Source organism: Etheostoma spectabile, chromosome 16, assembly GCF_008692095.1.
Source record: "Etheostoma spectabile isolate EspeVRDwgs_2016 chromosome 16, UIUC_Espe_1.0, whole genome shotgun sequence".
Lineage (NCBI taxonomy): Eukaryota > Metazoa > Chordata > Actinopteri > Perciformes > Percidae > Etheostoma > Etheostoma spectabile.
Genome location: NC_045748.1, coordinates 12,736,523 through 12,744,792, shown reverse-complemented (window position 1 = coordinate 12,744,792; position 8,270 = coordinate 12,736,523). Strand labels below are relative to the sequence as shown.

The window sequence follows — 8,270 nt, the reverse complement described above, 5'->3', positions numbered from 1 at the left end:
GTGTGTGTGTGTGTGTGTGTGTGTGTGCGTGCGTGCGTGTGTGTAGGTGTTGTGAGCTATACATAGAGAAAGTGAGAAAAGGTGAATAGCAAAAAATACTGTAGTTTCTACTCTTTCAGGTCTGCAGCAGCTGCTTTCAGCCTAAAGACCAGCTAGTTCATTCGGAATACAAACTGGCAGAAAACTAAAAACATTCTCATTCTTCTCTTCCTGACCCACAGTGAACTTACGGCTCAGCACCAAACAGCCGACAGACATAGTTAACAGCTAGCTTTTGAACACAACAGAGCATATAAAGAGCCAGTGTGAGGGAGCGCATGGCTGCCGTCGCTGTAGCTATTCGCTACCTATTTTAGCCCTCAAAGACAGACCTCAATATTGACTGTAAATATGTTTATTTATCGAGTTAACGTGTTCTGTTAATGATGTTATCCTAACCATTCCTCATATGAGGATGTTAATCGTATGTATAAAATGTGTAAATATCTAGTGTTATAGATGCATTTTGGCTGTATGTAGCTTTATAAACTGCCTAGTCACCTGAGCCACCCTTGCATTGTAGAGTTGATATGATCCAATGTTAGGAGCGGGCTTCAGGCCTAAATAGGCAGGCAGTAGACGAGAGCATGAGGAATACTGCGGGTGTAGGATGTAAGTCTGTCGGATAACCTCAGAAATGACTTGCCTGTAGGTCATTGGGAAACAGTGTATGTTTTTTGATATTCAAGTACTATTTTATTTTTCTTTCATTTTGATTTTTTTAATGGTTCTTGTTGCCTAAGGGCCTTAATTTGCAATAATTAATTTGCATTCATATAAGAGGGGATGATTTCTGTTAATACTGTGATCCCAATGTGTTTCCGTCATCCACATTGACATTTTCAAACTAGTGACAACGTTGTTTTCCAAAATGACCTAACCACTAAAGGGATTTGTGTTAATAGAAGGTTCTGTTAAGTTTAAGCAGTTCAAACTTTATTAAAGTTTGGAATAGTACATGATGATGGGCAAAAGAAAACCTCCACCGTTTAAGATTAGAAAAACAATGGGACGGTAGGAGGCAGGATACAGCGGTTTCTGGTGTCAAAAGCACACACTTTGTACATAGTTCAGTCATTTTAAGTGCTTGATCAGACAAATGCCAATGCTGTCACTAAAAGGGGTATTGGTAGCATAATGAAGGTTTTAAATGTGGTGCTGTTACCAGTTATTAGTTTTTGGTTTCCTTTCCAAAACATCCTGGAGAATCATATCTCATCTTTTTCTCTCTCTCCATCTTTGTATACAAGGGGACGTGTAAGTGAAAAAGGATCAGAGATAAACTGAGGCTTCCCACATTCATCTTTGTCAAGTTTAGTCCCTCCTTCATTTCCTGCCTGCGTCTCCCCCTCTCCTCAACTCTCCATCTTACCTCTTTCTTTTGGTCACCTAAAGAATACATAGCAGCGCACTTGGTTAGTCCATCCACATTCCACACACAGGGTAAAAAGCTTTGTTCAGGTCTGAATTCCTGTGAATTCCTCCTATCTGTCGTTCAGGCGCTGTATAGAGGTTGGTCTGCTATCTGAGAGTCCCTGCAGGTTTGGACTGCACAGTCCTCCTGACCTGATTGTGTTGGCTGGAAATGGAGCAGATGTCTCCAGACAGTTGACCGTACCTCTCCTCTCTATCTGGGTAGACACAGACAGAGCACGTGCACACTGGCCTCGCAGAAACAGTTCAAACACAAAATATAATTGAAGAAAATCCATGCTGAAGCAATATAGCTGACGTACAGAGTGGGCAAGATGGTGCAGAATCGTATGTACAGTACGTGGTGTAAGATTTTACAAAAGCTAAGTCCTGTGTAATTTTCTTAATTCTAGATGACTAACCCACCACCTCCTTCTTGAAACAAAGAGAGTGGTACACTTCTCTTTTCCAGGATTTAAAAAGGTAATTATTACCCACTGTTCCTGGGCAGCGACCACAGAACATAACATCAAACGTAACTTAAACAGCTTGGGGACGGTAAATAACCATAGAAGTTCCTAATTGCAGAGTGTTTCCACATCATCAACTTTTTAAGAAAAATCAACCTGCCGTCCCTTAAACTCTTCTTCCAACAGGTAATCTATTACTGTCAACATTTTTCTAGGAATTATTTAAAAACCTCTCCCTGTTGGTGTGTTCAAGGACACTCTGACACCTGAGATTTGCTAAACAGGCTGCAGAGAAGCAGCACGTTCGTGAGCTGTGCTCTCAAAAACCCGGGAGAAAAACCAGACCAGATGTTTTGAAAAAGATCATGAGAAGTTGATTAAGTACTCTTAAAGTTAAACTTAAATAAGAATAAAGCTGTGTATGTACCCTTGGTGTTTGTACTATTTTGGTCAAGCACCGTCTTGTTGGAATCCGTGCCAACATTAGCAAGCAAAGCTAACCCACTATGTCTAAAAGATGCTTTATTCTTTTTGGAGGAAAAAAATGCACAATACATATTTGTTTTCTTTCAAAAAAAAGTGAGAATTCAAATTTCAGTTTGACCTATGAAATAAATAAACAAAGAGTTTCTTTGTCAGTTGCACAGCTTTAACATGCAAAACCACCAGTATGGTCCTTTAAACTACACTTTGATATCTGTGTGCCAAGAAGATTTCCCGCTAATCGCAGTAACTGACAATAGAATTAACTTTGTGCTGGAACCCATAACAGTGTCTCAATCAGGGAATTTCTTTGGGGCATTACATTATGATTTAAGCTAATGAGACATTATTCTGAATTCAACACACTTCCTACACTGCAGCTTTATATGTCCATGTCCCTTTCTCTCTGCTAGTCATTCCGGTAGCTCAGATGATTAGAATGGCGTGCAGGGATTTAGCTATAGCCTTTAATGTCTGTCCACCCGTTGTGGTGACTCATGCTCACATGCCTGAGCTATGCTTGGAATTTAGGTTTCACTTGTGTCTTTGTTTAGAGCCCTTTCTTCCCGTGTCCACCTGATTCACAGCTTGAATGATTAAAGAAAAGCAACTTACCATTCTGAAAAGGAACCACTGCAGGCATTTTTCCCCATCACTGCTGCCAAAAATAATCTTACACTTAGCAGTAAAGATTCCAACTGACTTTAAGTGTGAATGCTCCACATGGTTTAGCACACTCACACCATGGAAATTGGTGCGAGAACAGTTATTTAAGGGTCAGTTCCCCTAAATCACCCTTTTTTTAACACTTTTTAATACTTGAAATTTGGCTCAACTGACATCCTAAAAAGCAGGATTACACGCCAAGACTGCGCTGACACACATAAGCCGATACTGTACGCCTACAAATAGGTTATGTAATCACAGGACGATGTAATGGGAGGTTTGTAGGTACTAGGGGTGGGAAGCTCTGGCACCTCACGATTCGATTCCGATTCAGAGGCCAATGACTCGATTCTAAACCGATTCGATGCATCTCGATGCAACAATTTTTTAAAGTACATTTCAATGCGTGATTTAAAAAAAATATACATGTAAGTTTACATACGAGTTTGTTAGATTTTGACATATACAGTATTTGTCACACACAAGTTTTAATGACTTTTTTTGTCTACTGAGGTTTTTATTGTATCATCACTCCATGCTTAAGCCTTAAACATGCTTGTGAAAGTCTCCTTTTCTCACAGTAATCCTCCATGTCAGAGGCTCAGTCATGTTTAAAGGTGAAACATGAGGTGGTCAGATGTCATGTGATAAAGTAGATGAACAGCCTTTTTGTGTTTTGCCTAATTATTTTATGCATGTCTTATCATGATTTTTTGTCCTTTTGGACATTTTTGTGTGTTTTTTTTCTCCACTCTTGCCTAAACTCTAAGGTCCTGTCCGTTATCACATCCTCTTTCAGTCACTCTGTTTTCTGATTTGTACATGTCTGGAGACAGTATCTTTTGAATAAAAATCAACATGTTTAAAAAAATATATATATATAATTTTTTTAAATAATCGATTATTGACCTATCAGAATTGAGCATTGAATCGTCCTATAGAGAATCACGATGCATCTAAGGATCAATTGTGTTCCCAGTACACCAGGAGTTTATAACACTTGCCTGCTGGCTCCTACTCTCTGCTTCTACCGCTAGCGACAGTGAGACGAGTGTTTAGGGACGTCTACAAATTAGAACACCGAAAAGAGATCCAACAAATGTATTTATGAATTTAATGATTAAATAAGGTAGTGTCTCCAAACTCACCTGAATTATAACATGTCTCCTGCTAGTTGTACTGCAGCATTTACTTTTAAAAGTTAATAAGTTAAATCAATAAATATTTCTTTATGAAATGTAATGAATTCACTGTTTTAGTTAGGTGTATGACCCTTGAGCAGTGTCCTAAGAACTAGGAGAGGTGATACTTCTGCAATACTAGAACTGATGAAATAAACATGAAGAACTCCCGCAGGACACGCAAGGCAGACTGAAGAAACAGCATCTGTTCTCCACACACACACACACACACACACACACACACACACACACACACAACCCACACACTAACTACTGTTTTTTCAAGGCCGATACTGACCAGATTATCAGTAGTTGATTAAGATTTTGGAATGTTACAAAGTCCACAACAAACTTGGTTTAAATGCTTTAAGCAATTATTTAATAAATTAGAAACTTTCAACATAATACACAGTAAAATATAGTCAGATAGTGTGTGTCGGTAATCTGGCAAATAAAATGCAGATACACACTACTAATACACACACACACACACACACACACACACACACACACACACACACACACACACACACACACGTACGTACGTATATGAAACACAACTTTTGTTGCTCACAATACTTGCTACTACTCTCTATAGTGACTGATTTAAGCTAACTGTGACTGTGAATACCCCACTCCAGTTCCTTTTCAACATAATAGTGTTAACTTACTGATAGGAGAACTGTGCAGAACAATACTCTTTCCCAAAATGAGGAGCAGGGAAATCACATGGCAAATTGATCAAATTCCTTTACATTTTGTCATGTTGATGTTTGTCTGCTTGAGAGTTTAATGCGGCCACTTCTAATGGGTCCCAAAGGGAAACCGAAGAGGCTCACTACTATCACCTTACTATTGTCACACACTGGAATACAGTTTCAGGCAGAATCTACAGACGGCCTTCAACAAAGGTGTGCGGACAGACACACTCTGCAAATGTATAAATATTTAACCACACACCCATTTACGCACAGAGTTAAAAATAAACAAAACCACTGGCTTTTTTGTGTAGATACAAACTTTCCCATCAAGCCTATTACACAGCACAGAGGAAAAATGAGGACACTGAGGAAACTTAATCAGAGGCTGAAAGTCAATCAGGTGCATGCCAGCTATAAAATAAGTCAGGCAACCAGTGCAGGAGGCCCAACCATCTAAATTACTAATTTGCACCACTTACTGTAAAACAACTTCTGAATGATTCAACATGGAAACGGAATAGCTTTGAAACCAAAAAAAGGTCCTCCAACATAAACATCAAAACTGGTTGTTCTAAAATGACCTTTATGAGCATTTTCTGATCCAGCGCCTGTTGACAAACCATATGAACTAGAGCTGCAACCAACAATTATTTTATTATTATATTTATATTATTTTCACTGTCAAGAAAATCCGCCAATTGGTTGTTTGCTCACCAAAATGTCAGAAAAGGGTGGAAAATGTCAATCAGTGTTTCCTAAAAGCCCAAGAATACATTCTCAAATGGCTTGTTTTTTTCTAAAACTCAAAAGATTCTGTATTTACTTTCCTGCCGTGGAGTAGTAAAGAAAGTGAAAATATTAAAGCATTTAAGAAGCTGTTTTTTCAACAACAACAAAAAATGACTCAAACCGATTATCAAAATAGTTCTATATGTTCTATATATAATAGCTCTAATATGAACGCTGATTAAATAGCATCTTCTGATTTGCGACTGAGCCTTGAAACGCACCACAGCACTTTTAGTGTGTGACATTGTTTTTCACCCTGAAAGTTGTAAAATAAAAAAATAAAAAGCAACTGGAACATAAAACGGAGGTATGAAATATACAGGATGTTACCTAATCTTGTTGTTTGTTTTTTTACGCTCAAATCCTTCCTCACGTTGTTTTGTCCATCCCCTCTAGTTCTTTAATGAAGCCAGGCTTTCTTCTCCATTGGTCACATCTTACATTAGTCAACTTTCTGTCTAGCTTATAATACAGCCATTGTACATGTCAGGCTCCAGAATTTAATCTACAGCCGGGCATATATGAGACGCCCTTCACAGCTGATTTGACAGGACCATCTATGTGTAGCACTTTTCCCTTGAACTTCTGAGCCTTGAGCGGGGGTCGCTCAGCTGGAATGGGTTCACCAGGACAAAGCTGGAAGTTCAAACAAGCACAGCACATCAAACAGGGACTTGTTAAGTGTTAGTAGCGTAAGGCTGCACTGAAGATGGGGTTTAACGGAGGGGACTGTCTCCTGCAGCCTCTCACAGTAGGAAATACCAGCGTGGTACTGGGTGGTGATGGCACAGTGGATATGATACATGCCTTTGTAGTGGGAGATCCGGGTTAGTGTCCCACAGCGATACATCAACCAATGTGTCCCTAAGCAAGACTCCTAACCCCTAGATGCTCCAGAGGCGTGGAACCTCTGACACATATAGCAATTGTAAGTCGCTTTGGATAAAACCGTCAGCTAAAAGACGGTCTTGGTCTCAAGAACAACTTTTTAAAGTCTCTGTCTTGTTTCGGATTCAACCGTATTTTTACTCGGCCTTGTCTTGGTCTCAGACGAAGAGGACTTTTGAAGAGGATTTTATTTCAAGACCGATCAAGACCACTTCCTTTTGATTATTTTATCAAGACAATTCTCATGATACACTTATTGCAATACAAGAGGTGAATGATGAAGAATCTTAGTTTTCTGGGGGTGTCTTTTCATGAGAAGGTGGATCTTTCAGATCAATTTGAGGAGGGCCTATGGTTAAGATTTTCCACATTTTATCATGTCGTTCAGTGTGGGACTCTATTGCAATGGTCTGGCCCTGGTATTGGTCTTGTCTCGGTCTCGATACATTCTGGTCTTGGTGATAACTTGGGTCTCGGTTTAGGTGGTCTTGACTACAACACTGGGACACACACTGAGACACACACACACACACACACACACACACACACCTAACGCAGGTGGTAAAGGATGAGGAACAAAAGCGCAGGGACAAGGTGAGACAGTAAACTTGCTCTGAATGATACTGTCAATCTCTTGGCTTACTTTGTCGGCGTGGGCCGTCAGACTATACTCTGTAGGTGGATTAGGCTCTGTTTGAACATAACTTGCCCCTGGGAGAACTGCAATGAAGCGGATTTAGTTAATGAGAATCTGTCCATCACCATATCTTAACTCACAGTACATTCAATTACCGCGCTGCCTGCCTGGCTGCCTGTAATTATTTACTGATCTGGCCGACAGATCTGTCAAGTTCAAGTGTGTGTGTGAGGCAGTGGGGGGTGTAAGTATAAGGGTGGTGGTGGGGGTGGTGGTAGGTAGATGGGGGACATCCCTAGAGTTTATTACAAGGGAGGATAGTCATGTGTCACTGGAGTTGACTTTGGCTCTAACAGCAAAAGGAACCGCAGTGATTAAGCAGGAAGACATGCTCGCAAATTTACACAAAGAAAGTCATCGCCTTTTTGCAGGGCGGGGAAGCATGCCAATGATTTAATTCCTCTGTTGATTTTAACAGTGCTTCTCATTAACATCTGTCTCAAAAAGCCTCGAGAAATCCAGTCATGTTGTTTGCAGGACTCTTGGCGATAGCAATGGGATTTGGAGGCAGCGGGGGCTAAATGAAGACAGACACATTTGCCCACACAGTCACCAACCTCTGGTCAGGCTGTCCGCATCAATCAGTGTGCGTAATATTTTAATAGGCTGGGGTAACGTATAGCCACTAATCTAGAGGCCGCTGACATTCCGTTGGCGGGCGGCCAGGTGGGTTTCCCTCTCAAAGTCTGCGCCTTTTATTTTGTCCCTCTCGCAGAGCGTCTCTTCTCTTTCTCCCGTATTCTGTCTCCCCCCCCCCAACTCCGTCTCTCATTTCAGCCTTATCGCAACTATTAATCTCACACAAGTACTTCACTCAGCAGGTCTTATTGTGAAAGCCACCTGCCCAGAAGTGGGGGGTAATGAACATGAAGATCGCTCCTTCCACAAAAGCAACCACCATCTCCCCATTCCTCCTTTGTTTTTTGTATCATTGCCATTTTTT

At 40.5% G+C, this 8,270-nt stretch overlaps 1 long non-coding RNA gene across 1 annotated transcript in view; it reads left to right on the top strand.

Annotated features, from left to right (window-relative positions):
- The window catches only part of LOC116704696 (uncharacterized), an 11,889-nt gene that overhangs the window by 930 nt on the left and 2,689 nt on the right, over window positions 1–8,270 (top strand). The gene's annotated exons all lie outside the window — the stretch shown is intronic.